The following is a 17,229-nucleotide window of genomic DNA, read 5'->3' on the forward strand; positions in this document are numbered from 1 at the left end:
GAGTCCATTGTAGAACCTACAAAGGTGATCTATGTGGTGCAGGCGGAAACCTTTTTGGATCAGATTAGGCAATCAAAGACCCCAGCACAGTGGTTGGACTGGGTCTCGAAAGGGAAAGGTCGTCAGATGAAACAAGGGCTTTCATTTGTAAACAATAAATCATATGTACCCACAAATGGTTTGCAGAAGAGAGCGTACTCTGGTGTCATGATTCTCCAGTAGCAAGACATCCAGGGATACGTAAGACAGTTCACTTAGTGCAAAGGTATTTTTGGTGAGTACTATGCAAACTGATCTTTCTTCTTGGGTGGCACACTGTGAGGTATGCGCCAGAGCCAAGAACGAAACAGGCATGAAGAAAGGGAAGTTGATGACTTTGCCCACGCCCAGAAAACCATGGCAGAACATCAGTCTGGATTTTGTAACTGGGTTACCACTGAATCAAGGGAAAACTGCAATATTGGTGGTCATTGATAGTCTCACCAAGTTGGGACATTTCATTCCTTGTATTAAACTACCCACTGCAGGCCAAACCGCTCAGTTGCTGTTGACTAATGTCATCCATTTACATGGAGTGCCTGAGGTAATAGTCTCGGACAGAGGTCCTCAATTTATAGCCAGGTTTTGGAAAGGATGGTGTCAGGCACTCCATATTACTTCGGCGCTTTCCACTAGTTTCCACCCACAAACATATGGACAGACAGAAAGATTCAACCAAACCCTAAAAAAGTTTCTCCTTTGCTACGCTGGGGAGGCTCAAGAGTCTTGGGTATCTATGATGTGGATGGCAGAAGTGGCCTACAACAATGCTTGGCATTGCTCTTTGGGGGTGTCACCTTTTCATGCAACATACGGGTTTGATGCGAGAATCCTTCCCATAAACATTCCTGAAGTGGTAGAGAATCAGCCGTCCATTCTGGCGCAACTAAGAAGTCTACATTCAGAACATAGGAAGATCAGAAAACATCTTCTGAAGGCAAAAAGAGATTACAAGAGATGGAAAGATAGTCATCGGAAAGATAGCCCAGAATACCAGGTGGGGGATAAGGTGTGGCTCTCCACCAAGAACATCCTTTTCGAACTAAGAAGCATTTTTCATCCTAGGTTCATCGGCCCATATGTCATTCTGAAGAGAATTAATCCTGTGGCTTTCAAACTGAAGCTGCCCGGTACGCTGCAAATCCATCCGGTTTTCCATTGCAGTTTACTGAAACCTGCGTTGTCAGCCCGACGTCGTGCCCCTCCACCGGTGCTTTGTGATGGGAGTCTTGAGTACGAGGTGCGGAGCATCAAGGATTCCAAACTCCGGAGGGGTGTTCTGTGGTATCTGGTGTCCTGGAAGGGGTAATCGGCGGAGGACGATTCCTGGGAACAGAATTAGGATGTGCATGCCCCTGCTGCTGTACTCTCTTTTCATCGGCGGTTCCCTGCGAAGCCTGGCCCTAGGAGGCGCTAGGGGGGAGGACCTATTGTGAGGACTGACATAGCGGCGCCTGCCTAATAACGACCAAAACTACAGTTCCCATGATTCCCTGGGAGAGGAAGTACTTAGGCTGGTGCAGCGCAACGGAGGATGCACGTAATTCTGGGTTTCCTGGTTCCGGTTAGGCGTCATTGTGGACGCCGGCAACCTCTTGTGGACCTCAAAGGTTTCCATGCATTGTTTCCTGACTCGTTCCGGGGGAAGCGGCGACCGGCGTTTGAAGACGCAGTAAGGAGGAGACTTTAACTAAGCGGAGCGCTGTGGTAGGTTTGCCACGCGCTGCCGTTTGTTACCACGGTGCACTTTTCTGTTTGAGAGAGCTCAAGGTTATTTGGATTGTTCATGGCAGAGCGCAGTAGTGTTTCCTGCTACGCATTGCTGTCTGTTTCTAGGAAGGGTTGATATTTACTCTGGCATATTCCGGAACGCGGTGGCGGTCGCAGCTACGCGTTACCGGTGTGGCGATTCATAGGATTTGGCTTGGACATAACCGGAGCGCAGTGACAGTCGCAGTCACGCGTTACCGAGTTATGGTATAGTGGTACTTTTCTAATTGGTCATGATGGGAACGCGGTGGTAAGGTTTGCCACGCGTTACCTATTTGAACTTTACTTATTTCATCTGGAGAAGAAGCTGGACGCAGTGGTGTCTGCCACGCGTTGCAGATTTCTTGGATACAGTAGAGAACAGGAAAGACTGTCTTTTGGTGATGAGAACCATTTCAGTTGTCCACACTGCTCTCTATTGCTTTATTCAGGGATTGGCTATCTTTGATCAATGAACCCTTTTATGATTTACTTAATGGATGATTCTACAATCCAGCAACACGTTTTCATTTTTCCAGCAAAGAAAAGGAGAGGCCTAATAAGGAGACATCTGCCTTGATTTATAGAATAGGCTAGCTTCGAGTCTATGGTATGTGTATGATCTGTTTGAGTGGTGACTAGTTTGAATGTTATAGTGTTGGAGCTATGTTTAAACCTTCTATTGTGTATTTCAGATTACTTATAGAATCTTGGAAAAGGCCTTGGGAGGAAAGCATATCGACTACTAGCTCGTTTGTTGCTACAGGTATATGGTAGCTTAGTGAGATCATATGAGAGCAGTCATTACTATTACACATTGGCTATAATATTGTCCTTTGTTGTTTCAGGTCTCCCTCCCTGCTGTTCCTTCCCTTTCTTCCCTCGCCTGATGGTTCGAACACCCTGTATATATCATCAGGGTGTTGGTAACGTCGGGAGGTGGACCCTTACGAGCATCAACCGAATTCTGCGGAGCACAACCTGACAGAATTACGTGCCCAAATAATTGCTCTGCCCGATTCGGTTGATCACAGTAATGGCTTCCATGGAGGATGTCCTCCAAGCGTTAGTCATGGTACAGCAAGAGTTTGCTACCTTCAAGGCAGAAATAGCTGCTTTAAGGGAGAAAGTAGATAAATTAGCTAGGAATACGTTTGATGTTTCTACAGCAAACCCACAAATACAGGTTTCAGTTCCACCCCTGATCCCTTTGGCTAGTCCAGAAAGATATTCAGGAGATCCCTCAAAGACTCAAGTATTCCTGACGCAAATATTGTTGCATTTTTCTTGTAAGCCTGCTTCCTTCCCTAACAATCATTCCAGGGTAGCATTTGCCATTTCATACTTAGTGGGGGATGCTGCTAGTTGGGCTGTGCCTCTAGTGAGGAATAACGATGCAGTGTTATCTGATTGGGCAGCATTTAGAACAGAATTCGAGAGAGTATTTGATCAGAGAGCCACTACCTTCAGCGCAGTCAAGGAGTTACTCGAACTCAAACAAGGCAGAAATGATCTTGTAACATATTTGACCACCTCTAATAGGTTGGTGGCTGAAACTGCTTGGCCGGAAGAGAAGCGCATGTCCTTGTTTTACCAGGGGTTAAGAGAAGGGTTGAAAGACATCATAGCCCAAATAGACCCACAACCTGTAACCTGTGCCGATATGATAAATCTAACATTAAGATTAGATGGGAGGTTATCAGAAAGAGGTGGTGAAAAATGAAGGTGGGATAGAGGGTTTTCCAGGTCAGACACAACTCCATGCCGGCCCTTATTGACCCCTGAAACAGGTAGTGAACCTATGGAAATCAGTGCTGTACGAGCTCCTTTGACTAAAGAGGAAAGAGAGTTGCAGAGTACAAGGACTTTGCATGTATTGTGGCAAAAAAGGTCACTATGTAAGGGAATGCCCCGCCAAACCAAAGACTATGGGCGGTTGGTCCAGAAATAAGAGAGTAGCTGTATCATCAGTTACTCCTGTTGATAATAGTGGAGAAACCACAACCAACGAGAAGAACTGGAAGATCCCTTCTTTGACAATTATGGCATTCAGTGATACAGAGTCACACATAGTCATTCCCATGATTCTAGAGAGCAATCAGGGTTTTCATCAGGTATTGGTGATGATAGACTCGGGGGCTACCGGCAACTTTATTGACAGTGGGTTGGTCACGAGTCTTGCCATAGATAGGGTGGCTAGGGAGACGCCTGAGGAGGTAGTGGCAGTTGATGGCAAACCTTTAAAGTCTGGGCTTATTACCGAACAAACGGAAGTGGTGGTGTTAACCGTTCCAGTTGTCCACGGTAGGCTTAGGGATGAACTGTCTCTGAACATTATTGAAGCCCCACAATACGAAGTAATTCTGGGGATGCCATGGTTAAGCCATCACAACCCTACAATTGATTGGAAAACCAAGACTGTGCAGTTTTTGTCTGAAGAATGTAAAATCCATTTCCTCCCCCACGAATCCACTAACACTGCACCTTTTATTGATTCCCTATAGAGTAGCTACTGCAGTAGAAAAGGAGGTGGTTTTGCCCAGAGAATATCTTTCGTATAGAGAAGTGTTTAGTGAAACGCAGGCCGAGCAGTTGCCCCCTCATAGAGAGTATGATTGCAGAATAGATCTCCGTGAGAAGCGGTCGCTCCCTGCTCGTCCTGCACTGCTCACACAGCCTGCCTGCAATCAGACTAAAATCTGGGTATCGTAGCGCTCCCCCCATTGCTTGCTTGGTGCCAGGAAATCATAGCGCTTTGACTTTACTTCCCTGCCTCACTGCGCTCGCATTGTGTAACTTGTGTGTTTTCTTTCGCATTGTGGAACGTGTGATTTTCATTTATGTTGCCAGATTGTACAGAGATCATAGCGTATTCCACCTCTGTGCCCCAATCTCGGCCAGATTCACTTGTACTATTGTTGCCATTTTGTTTGTTGTGCCTGCAGCCAGCCTCCCCACCCCGCTCCCGCCTCCCAGCTTGATCCTCCCTCCCACGGACTTTAAAGGCCTGCCCCGCCGGAAATAGCGCTGTGACCTCTCTCGCTGCTCCGTGAGAAGCGGTCGCTCCCTGCTCGTCCTGCACTGCTCACACAGCCTGCCTGCAATCAGACTAAAATCTGGGTATTTTAGCGCTCTCCCCATTGCTTGCTTGGTGCCAGGAAATCGTAGCGCTTTGACTTTACTTCCCTGCCTCACTGCGCTCGCATTGTGTAACTTGTGTGTTTGCATTGTGGAACGTGTGATTTTCATTTATATTGCCAGATTGTACCGGGAATATAGCAATTTCCACCTCTGTGCCCCAATCTCGGCCAGCTTCACTTGTACTATTGTTGCCATTTTGTTTGTTGTGCTTGCAGCCAGCCTCCCCACCCCGCCTCCCAGCTTGATCCTCCCTTGCTCCACCCCCCCCTCTATCCACTTATGTCAGATGGACCTACGTGCAGCGTTCACGCGCAGCGATCGCGCCCCTTGTGCGCCGAAGGTGCGCCAAAGGGAAACCCGTCTACGCCCCTCCGCGCCTGGACCGCGCCCAGCGCCAGAGACCCTGGTCCCCGCCTTACCCTGCCCACCCGCCTCACGTATGACGCCGCAACTCTCCTCGCCCTTAACCCTGGACACACACCACAATCCTACATAGCTGCCCCAGGACGCACCCACGGCCCCTTCACCTGTCGCTCCTGCAAATTTACCAGCGATTAGACCCATACCACATCCACTAACCCCAAACACAACTCCGACTCCAACCACCTGAAGTGCATCCTGCTGAACACCCGCTCGGTCCACAGACACGCCACTGAACTCTGGGATCTACTCGACATCACATCACCGTACATCGCCTTCCTTACTGTAACATGGATGAATGCATCATCAACACCCGACATCGCCATTGCCATCCCTGACAATTACAAGATCATCCGGAAAGACCGCCCCGTCCAAACAGGAGGAGGCATCGCCATCGTCCATAAGAACACCATCAGAATCACGACCAGCGTCGACGACAACCTTGCAACTGCCGAACACCTCCACTTCAAGATCCACACCGACCCCAGAACCACACTTAGAGGCACCCTTTTCTACAGACCACCAGGAACCCGTAAACAATTCAACGAAAACATCACTGACTTCATCAGTCCACATGCCCTCGCCTCCGAGAACTACATTCTACTAGGAGACCTCAACTTCCACCTGGAAAAGAAAAACGACAACAACACCACCACCCTTCTGGACAACCTGGCCAATCTCGGCCTCAAACAACTTGTTGACACCCCCACCCATGTAGCCGGACACACGCTCGACCCAATCTTCACCTCCAGCAAACACATCTCCTTCGATCACACCACAGCTCTCCACTGGACAGACCACCGTTGTGTTCACTTCAGCTACAAAACAACCTCGACCCACAACCCCCCACAACCTATCCCCCGGAGAAAATGGAACAAAATCACCACCGACCAACTCCTCACATCGCTCAACCAAAACCCACCCGCCCTCTCATCGGACCCAAACCAAGCTGCCATCAAATTCAAACAATGAATCACTCACAGCGCTGACGAATTAGCACCCTTGAAAAACCACCACACCAAACAAGACAACAAAAAGGCCCCCTGGTTCAACGATGACCTCAAGAAATCCAAGAAGATATGCCGTACTCTCGAGAAAACATGGAGAAAAAACCCAACCACCGACAACATGACCACCCTCAAGTCAGCCACCCGCAAACACCACCAGCTGATTCGATCCACCAAGAAATCAGCATTCAAGGATCGACTCGACAACAACGCCCATAACAGCAAGGAACTCTTCAACATCGTCAAGGAATTCGCCAACCCCACCGCAGCCTCAAACGACATCACTCCCTCCCAAGACCTCTGCGACTCGTTATCCTCCTACTTCTACAACAAAATTGCCGACATACATAACAGCTTCGAAAACAATTCCAATGAACAATCCTCTCCACTGCCATCTGAACCTAAACCGCCCTCCAACCACCTCAACGCCTGGAACCCAATCACCACTGAAGACACCATCCGCCTAATGAATTCCATCCACTCTGACTCACCAACCGACCCATGTCCCCACCACATCTACAACAAAGCAGACTCCATCATCGCACCCCATCTCCGTGACATCATCAACTGCTCCTTCAACTCTGCTACCGTCCCAGAAAGTTGGAAACATGCCGAAGTCAGCGCCCTCCTGAAGAAACCCACAGCAGACCCCTCTGAACTTAAAAACTACCGCCCCATATCCCTCCTCCCATTCCCGGCCAAAGTCATTGAGAAAGCCATCAATAGCCAACTCGCCACCTTCCTGGAATCCAACAACTCCCTTGACCCATCACAATCCGGCTTTCGAGCCAAACAAAGCACAGAAACCACCCTCATCGCAGCAACAGACGGCATCCGAACACTACTGGACAACGGAGAAACAGTGGCCCTCATCCTACTCGACCTCTCCACCGCCTTCGACACTGTCTGTCACAGCACCCTCATACAACGCCTCAGCAACATTGGCATAAAAGGCAAAGCCTTGGACTGGATCATCTCGTTCCTCGCCGGAGGAACCCAGAGAGTACGCCTCCCCCATTCAAATCAGAGGCCACCGAAGTCATCTGCGGTGTACCACAAGGATCTTCACTTAGTCCCACCCTCTTCAACGTCTACATGAGTCTACTCGCCTCCATCGTGCGCCAACACAACCTCCACATCATCTCCTACGCTGACGACACCCAGCTGATCCTTTCCCTCACCAAAGACCCCAACACCGCAAAAAACCAATCTTCACAAAGGCATGAAAGAAGTAGCCATATGGATGAAAAACAGCCGCCTAAAACTTAACTCAGACAAAACGGAAGTGCTCATCCTAGGATCATCCCCCTCTGCCTGGGACGACTCATGGTGGCCTTCGGACCTAGGCTCCGCACCCGTACCCACAGACCACGCAAGCAACCTAGGCTTCACCCTAGACTCCTCCCTCTCGATGACCAGACAAGTCAACGCCGTCTCATCCTCCTGCTTCAACGTACTTCGTATGCTCAAAAAAATCTTCCACTGGATCCCCACCGAGACAAGAAAGACTGTCACCCACGCACTATTTACGAGTCGTCTACACTACGGAAACACCCTCTACGCCGGAATTACAGCCAAACTACAGAAAAAACTCCAACGCATCCAAAACGCATCGGCGAGACTCATTCTGGACATCCCTCGGCAAGATCACATTACCGGCCACCTGAAAGACCTCCACTGGCTTCCCGTCAACAAGAGAATAACATTCCGTCTCCTCACCCACGCACACAAGGCCCTCTACAAACTAGGACCCGAATGCCTCAACACTCGACTATCCTTCTATACATCCAACCGCCAACTAAGATCCTCCAATCAAGGCCTCGCCGCAGTCCCGCGTATCCAAAGGTCCACCATGGGAGGTAGATCCTTCTCCTACTTAGCGGCCAAGCCCTGGAACTCACTCCCCACACACCTCAACCTCACACAGAACCACATCTCCTTCAGAAAAGAACTTAAAACCTGGCTATTCGATAAATGATGAACCCCCTCCCCAAGCGCCTTGAGACCCTTTGGGTGAGTAGCGCGCTATACAAATTCTTGAACTTGAACTTGAACCATTCCGTCATGTCGGGTATATACTTGTCGGTACCCGAAACCAAACATCTAAAGGAGTTTCTGGTCATTACCTAAAGATAGGGTTTATAAGACCTTCCAGTTCACCTGCCGCCTCGCCCTTGTTTTTCATTGCGAAAGCTAATGGCGATTTGAGGGCGTGTGTGGACTACCGTATGTTAAACAAACACACCATACGTAACAGGTATCCTTTGCCCCTTATATCAGTGTTACTCGATCAACTGAGAAATGCCAGGATTTACACGAGACTTGATATAAGGGGTGCTTATCATTTGGTCATAGTATGTACAGGGGACGAGCGGAAGACAGCCTTCAAGACACGTTATGGGCTGTACGAGTATACTGTAATGCCGTTCGGCCTTTGCAACACCCTGGCGGCCTTTCAGTATTTTTTAAACAACATTTTGAAGGACTATGTGGACTTATGTGTGGTCGTTTACATTGATGATATGTTGATCTATTCTGAGGTAGCTGAGGAACACACAGGGCAAGTGAGAAAAGTATTTGCAGAAACTGAGAGATCACAGACTCTATTGCAAATTAAGTAAATGTGAGTTTGGGGTGACTGAAGTGGAATTCTTGGGCGTGAGGCTCAGTCCTGATGGTTTGCACATGTCGGAAAGAAAGGTACAGGAGGTGCAGACATGGCCCATTCCAAGAAATATAAGAGATGTTCAGTGTTTTCAGGGTTTTGCGAATTACTATCGCAGATTCATTCTCAGATTTTCCCAGGTAGCTGTCCTATTGACACATCTACTTAGAAGAGGTGTCCCGTTCCCATGGTCTAGTGAGGCAGAGGCAGCTTTTGTATTTCTAAAACAGGCTTTCACTTCCGCACCAGTGTTGGCTCATCCCAAACCAGAGTTCCCTTTCATAGTCGAGGCAGATGCCTTGGATGAAGCCATTGGAGCCATTTTATCTCAGAGAGACCAAGTCACCGGCCAGCTCCATCCTGTGGCATACCTGTCAAAAAGACTAAGTGTAGCCGAAAGACACTACACGATCGCTGAAAAAGAATTACTGTCAATCAAAAAGGCCTTTCAGGAATGGAGACAGCACTTGTGGGGAGCGGTATTCCCTGTTACTGTGTATTCAGCTCATTGGAATCTGCAATATATGAAGACAGCATGGCACCTCACACAGCGGCAAATGAGGTGGATGCTATTCTTTGCTGAGTATGATTTTGTAATCACATTCAGACCTGGAGTAGAAAACCGGAAGGCGGACTCCCTTTCCCAACAGTCTCGCATGGGGGAACCTACAGAAAAGTTGAACCTAGAGTCCATTGTAGAACCTACAAAGGTGATCTATGTGGTGCAGGCGGAAACCTTTTTGGATCAGATTAGGCAATCAAAGACCCCAGCACAGTGGTTGGACTGGGTCTCGAAAGGGAAAGGTCGTCAGATGAAACAAGGGCTTTCATTTGTAAACAATAAATCATATGTACCCACAAATGGTTTGCAGAAGAGAGCGTACTCTGGTGTCATGATTCTCCAGTAGCAAGACATCCAGGGATACGTAAGACAGTTCACTTAGTGCAAAGGTATTTTTGGTGAGTACTATGCAAACTGATCTTTCTTCTTGGGTGGCACACTGTGAGGTATGCGCCAGAGCCAAGAACGAAACAGGCATGAAGAAAGGGAAGTTGATGACTTTGCCCACGCCCAGAAAACCATGGCAGAACATCAGTCTGGATTTTGTAACTGGGTTACCACTGAATCAAGGGAAAACTGCAATATTGGTGGTCATTGATAGTCTCACCAAGTTGGGACATTTCATTCCTTGTATTAAACTACCCACTGCAGGCCAAACCGCTCAGTTGCTGTTGACTAATGTCATCCATTTACATGGAGTGCCTGAGGTAATAGTCTCGGACAGAGGTCCTCAATTTATAGCCAGGTTTTGGAAAGGATGGTGTCAGGCACTCCATATTACTTCGGCGCTTTCCACTAGTTTCCACCCACAAACATATGGACAGACAGAAAGATTCAACCAAACCCTAAAAAAGTTTCTCCTTTGCTACGCTGGGGAGGCTCAAGAGTCTTGGGTATCTATGATGTGGATGGCAGAAGTGGCCTACAACAATGTTTGGCATTGCTCTTTGGGGGTGTCACCTTTTCATGCAACATACGGGTTTGATGCGAGAATCCTTCCCATAAACATTCCTGAAGTGGTAGAGAATCAGCCGTCCATTCTGGCGCAACTAAGAAGTCTACATTCAGAACATAGGAAGATCAGAAAACATCTTCTGAAGGCAAAAAGAGATTACAAGAGATGGAAAGATAGTCATCGGAAAGATAGCCCAGAATACCAGGTGGGGGATAAGGTGTGGCTCTCCACCAAGAACATCCTTTTCGAACTAAGAAGCATTTTTCATCCTAGGTTCATCGGCCCATATGTCATTCTGAAGAGAATTAATCCTGTGGCTTTCAAACTGAAGCTGCCCGGTACGCTGCAAATCCATCCGGTTTTCCATTGCAGTTTACTGAAACCTGCGTTGTCAGCCCGACGTCGTGCCCCTCCACCGGTGCTTTGTGATGGGAGTCTTGAGTACGAGGTGCGGAGCATCAAGGATTCCAAACTCCGGAGGGGTGTTCTGTGGTATCTGGTGTCCTGGAAGGGGTAATCGGCGGAGGACGATTCCTGGGAACAGAATTAGGATGTGCATGCCCCTGCTGCTGTACTCTCTTTTCATCGGCGGTTCCCTGCGAAGCCTGGCCCTAGGAGGCGCTAGGGGGGAGGACCTATTGTGAGGACTGACATAGCGGCGCCTGCCTAATAACGACCAAAACTACAGTTCCCATGATTCCCTGGGAGAGGAAGTACTTAGGCTGGTGCAGCGCAACGGAGGATGCACGTAATTCTGGGTTTCCTGGTTCCGGTTAGGCGTCATTGTGGACGCCGGCAACCTCTTGTGGACCTCGAAGGTTTCCATGCATTGTTTCCTGACTCGTTCCGGGGGAAGCGGCGACCGGCGTTTGAAGACGCGGTAAGGAGGAGACTTTAACTAAGCGGAGCGCTGTGGTAGGTTTGCCACGCGCTGCCGTTTGTTACCACGGTGCACTTTTCTGTTTGAGAGAGCTTAAGGTTATTTGGATTGTTCATGGCAGAGCGCAGTAGTGTTTCCTGCTACGCATTGCTGTCTGTTTCTAGGAAGGGTTGATATTTACTCTGGCATATTCCGGAACGCGGTGGCGGTCGCAGCTACGCGTTACCGGTGTGGCGATTCATAGGATTTGGCTTGGACATAACCGGAGCGCAGTGACAGTCGCAGTCACGCGTTACCGAGTTATGGTATAGTGGTACTTTTCTAATTGGTCATGATGGGAACGCGGTGGTAAGGTTTGCCACGCGTTACCTATTTGAACTTTACTTATTTCATCTGGAGAAGAAGCTGGACGCAGTGGTGTCTGCCACGCGTTGCAGATTTCTTGGATACAGTAGAGAACAGGAAAGACTGTCTTTTGGTGATGAGAACCATTTCAGTTGTCCACACTGCTCTCTATTGCTTTATTCAGGGATTGGCTATCTTTGATCAATGAACCCTTTTATGATTTACTTAATGGATGATTCTACAATCCAGCAACACGTTTTCATTTTTCCAGCAAAGAAAAGGAGAGGCCTAATAAGGAGACATCTGCCTTGATTTATAGAATAGGCTAGCTTCGAGTCTATGGTATGTGTATGATCTGTTTGAGTGGTGACTAGTTTGAATGTTATAGTGTTGGAGCTATGTTTAAACCTTCTATTGTGTATTTCAGATTACTTATAGAATCTTGGAAAAGGCCTTGGGAGGAAAGCATATCGACTACTAGCTCGTTTGTTGCTACAGGTATATGGTAGCTTAGTGAGATCATATGAGAGCAGTCATTACTATTACACATTGGCTATAATATTGTCCTTTGTTGTTTCAGGTCTCCCTCCCTGCTGTTCCTTCCCTTTCTTCCCTCGCCTGATGGTTCGAACACCCTGTATATATCATCAGGGTGTTGGTAACGTCGGGAGGTGGACCCTTACGAGCATCAACCGAATTCTGCGGAGCACAACCTGACACTAATACTCAGTTGTGATACTCTGTAACTTTATTATGATTTCCCCCAAGCAAGTTTTTTTCATCTTTAATAAATAATCATATTTTGTATTAACATATAAGGGTGCCATTTCTTGAAAATACGCTATTCTGTTTCTAAATAATCAGCCTTTTGTTTTTAATAAACACATTTATATTGTTACCAAATATTACTTACTTGTAGTAAATGCCCTTGATTTCAAATGCCAACTTTAACCAAACAAGCATTGGCATAGCTAATAGGTATAGGTCTCGCCTTTGGGGCCTTATAAGCGTTTTGCTATGCAGCACATTATCCAGGACTCCAGTGATTGAAGCGCTATGCAATTACTACACACTGGGCCATGCATGTGTGCAATCCAAGCTTGATGCTTCATTGTAGGTAGCCTAAGGAAAGCCGACGTCGATAGGTTTCTATACTAGCTGGTTAGTGAATAGCTACAGAGCAGGAATGAGGACAGCGTTGCTCTCCCTCTGACTTTGCTTTGTGGTGAAGCGTGTAGTGCAGTAGTTGTAGCCCGCTCACACGGTTTGCTACACTTCCTACACTTCTCCTGAACGGCTAATACTGGTTTTGAGAGAGGACGTGGGTGGGGGAAGCAACAGAGTGAAGGGGCCTGGAGAAGGGGAGCATTAGGGCTCGTAGCTTGCAGGGGACAGATTCAAATCTAACTTAAAACTTATGTTTGAGATCTGTGTGTGTCCTGCAGACCACAAATGCAAATCCCAATGAGAATGTTTGGTGGGTTAATGTATCTACTGGAGACACTTGTCACAGGTTCCAATTATGAGACAGACCAGTGGGCTATAGCACCTACTGCAGAGACCTTGCATAACCTCAATGTCACTGGCTCTAATCAAGGTAAGGTAGCCATTTGGAAGGTACAAATACCACATATTTTGTATGCAGTTTTCTGTAAGAGAAAACATCACACACAAAAAAATAGTATTGTGCACTCCTTTCAGCAATGTCGCTGACCAGATTCACGCATCCACTGACCCGGTCACCAGTATCTTCTCTTGAACTTTGGACTACAGTTGCTAAGTATTTTGATACCCTTTGACGACTGATTGTAATGCTAAAGCAGCCTTTTCGCAAATATTCATGCATTGCAAAAAGGGCGGGTTTACGAGCTGGCCCTGTTGAATTCAGTAATTATCATATTCAATAAAAATACAACATCGAGATGATTGGATTTCATTGGACGCGTTCATTGTTGCATATTTTAAGTTTTATGGAAGCCGCCTGCGGATTTTGGTGTTTACTTCACCCACAACCTGCATTTCTCTGTCAATACTGTGCCATTTCCCCTTGTTCAATTCCAGCATGTTTGAACTCCGGATAGTGAAGCCGGGCGCCTGGTCAGCCACGCCTTCGCCATCTTTCCTAGGTCCAAGCGGGCAAACCAGACCAATACAGCATCGATGGGCAAACGAAGCCGCAATCACAGTACTGATTTATAAAAAATGCGTTAATAAGTATTTGATATAAAAAATGTATCCGGAACTTGAACGTAAAATATATTTAACCCCACTTTAATGCGGGAAAGTGGAAGGATAGGGGTAAAAGGTCCGATAATTTTGATGGAAAAATTATAGTGGTCAGACCCTGCCGTAGGAGCTGTGAAAAATGAATAAAGAGGAAGTAGCCAGTGCTATTACATTTGACAAGTGAGAGTAATTTCTGAAAGTTTTTTCCCCAATTTGCACTCAGTCATAGAATTTCTAATTTACCGTCAACACTCTTCAAATCCAACTCAGCAGTGTGCAGTCTCACATCCTGGTGTTACAGCCAACAAATGATGGACGAACGATGATAATGCAAGCACTCTCCCCTAGTCAAGAGATCTGGGTTAAATCCATCCTTCTTTTGCCCACTACGCCACCTCAGTATGCACCCAGCCCTATGCAAATCAAGCTTGACCCTGTGCCTCATGGGAACAGTCAGACCGAACTGCCAAGCCAGGTCCTCCCTGGACCGCAAACAAGCATCCTGGGACCGGTTTCTGGGTATTACCCTTCATCAGCCCGGCTAGCTTGAGTCCAGTGGCACAGTGAGCAAGGGACCCAGATCCTGGAGCACCACTACGACACAGCACTGGTTACATAGACACACTGGCTTCCGGTATCCGCTCGCTGTAAGTTCAAGTTAGGCTGCATCATTTCAAAATCTCTTGCAGGCCACGGTCCCCTTTTTATTTCCTCCCTTCTCCACCCAAATGCTCCTCCTCGCAATCTTCGGTCATCCCATATGGCCCTGCTATCAGTTCCCAGATTTAAGAGGAAGAAACACGGTGGCCTTAGGTTTTCATTTTTAGCTCAATCTTTTTGGAACTCCCTTCCCCTTCCTCTTAGGTTGCCTTCTCCATATCCCAGATTCAGATCCCTTCTTAAAACCTTCCTCTTTACCGAGTCCTATAATTAGTTTCCGCTCTCACGCTCTCACGCTCTCTTCACTGCTCCCTCAGCACAAGCGCCAAGAAACCTAATGGTGTTAGTCGCGCTCTATAAATTTTTTTACCATAACATAACATAACCCATCCTCAAAATCCCAGTGAGCTCAATGTGTATTGTAAGAGTTCACCTGAGTGAGGTCTGATAGTTGTGAATCAAACCGTAACAGTTTTATTAGGAGAAAAACACGAAAGAAAAACAGTTCAAGTCAATGTGGCATCTAGGACCATGGAAATTAAGACTACGACAGGACCTGATAATTAAAGCTAAATAACGGAAACTTCAGGGCGACCAAGCGGCAACTTGTACATTTTTAGAATAGGAACCCTTGAGGAAAGGGTGAGCGAGGTAACATAAAGCAAAATGCCAGATCTTTTTAACAAGGCGCTACAACCAACTAACTATTAGATTTCCAACAGTAACAATTTTCGGAACGTCCCTAAACAAACTTCACTAGGAAATTATTCCGTCATGAGCTCCCCTTGAAACCCCTTTGCCTACCCACAAACTCCACTACAGGCCACTCCCACCAAACCCGTTTCCGCCCTCCTCGGAAACACAGCGAACCACGGGCCTGCAGCAAGAAGTAACCAGAACAGTCTAAACGCCAGCGAGACACAAGTGCGAACAGTGGCATGCCGGGATATCGAATCCCCCTCGTACGTCAGAGTAAGAAGTTTATAAACAAGCATTTGCAATGCAATAGGACTTGAATTTACGCGAGACCTATTGCATTGGAAACGGAAGTATGGGTGGGCGAGAAGGTATGAACGGGAGTGAGGGAGAGGGCGGGGGGGCCCAGAAGTCACAGACTGCGGGGGGAGGGGAGAAAATAGTATACGAAATAAATGGGCCAGTAGCCGTGGAAGGATACAAATGACAATATGACCGTCATGAGGAGGGACTAAAAAGCCTAAAACCAATCGGGAGGCCGCATTTAGGGCCAAAGATAAAGATGGACGGAGAGTGGGTGTTATGGCAGAGTTTTTGGCTCTATTTAGCAGTGATATAGATCTTAGTCTTGCTCACATCTAGGATAAGGTATTCTTAGCCTGTGTTGGCCCTTTTAAGCCCTTTCTTTCAGACCTAGAAGAGGATAGCTGCTTAATATGATGATAGATCCTTTATTCTTGACTCTAACCTGTCTATTGCCTATTGGCTTTGACATATTTGACACATTGGTATGGTTTATGTAGGTATTCTGGCAGAGCTAAGGGGCATTTCATCCCTTTCAGGCCTACAGGCCTAGAGCTAGAGGGACTCCATCTTGATGAAGCTGAGAGGCTTTTCAGGGTAAAGGCAAAGTTTATAGTTAAGGCTGTTTTTCACTTGGAGAGAACCGGTCTGGGCCAGCCCTTATCGGTAGGCTGTATTATTCTCTGTGTGGAAGACACAACAAAAGGCCGGCCGGCTGGGTGTGTGTCCTTGATGCGAGGTGATGCAGAGACCTGGTGGGCGGCAGGCTGATGGCTGGAACTTTCCATGAGGAAACAGTATTCTATATCAGTGAAGTGCAGAGGCGGAGTCAGTGAGTCGTGTGGAGGTGGCGGAACCAAGCAGTCGAGTGGAGTTGGCAGAGCAGAGAGGGTTCAAGCTAGAGAGAGCTGACTTGAATTGAAGGAGCAGAGAGTGTTGGTAGAGTTGGAGGAGTGGAATTGCAAGAGGAGAAGAGACAGGACATGCTTGTAACAGAGAGAAGACAAACAGACAGTCAGTGAGCTGGAACTGAAGGAAGCAGTCAGAAGCAGTTACTTATCAGGAGGAGGTGTGAATAGCTGGAGTCTGAAGTAATGCCTTTTAGAAGAGACGGAGGAGAGATCGTGGACTAACCTGTGGGAGCAGCTGGAGTTATTTGGACATTGGTGCAGAGACAGAGTGAATAAGCTAGTGGAATGAACGGTGATCAGAGCGGCAGGAACCATTAGATTGAAGCTGGAAGGTGGAGACAGTTCGTGGGGGAGAGGAGTCCAGTGCAAAGTGATCAGCGCAGAGGTGTACCCAAGAGTGCAGGAGAGAGAGAGAGAGTCTGAGATGAGCCAAGGCACAGACGAGAGAGGAACCCAGATGACAGCTAGAACAAGACTTCACACTAATCAGGTGACATCTATTTCATCACATTAGTTTACTTTACACTTGCATCTTAATCTTGTCCTTATTCCCTAAGCTATTGTATTGCTAATCTTTTCTCTTTCAGCGGTGTGTTCTATCTATAGTCTTTGTCAGTTACAGATCTGTGTAAGTGTTTATATTGTTCTAATAAAACCCCCAGTTTATAGC

The sequence above is a fragment of the Lissotriton vulgaris genome, chromosome 6 (assembly GCF_964263255.1).
Source record: "Lissotriton vulgaris chromosome 6, aLisVul1.2, whole genome shotgun sequence".
Taxonomy (NCBI): domain Eukaryota; kingdom Metazoa; phylum Chordata; class Amphibia; order Caudata; family Salamandridae; genus Lissotriton; species Lissotriton vulgaris.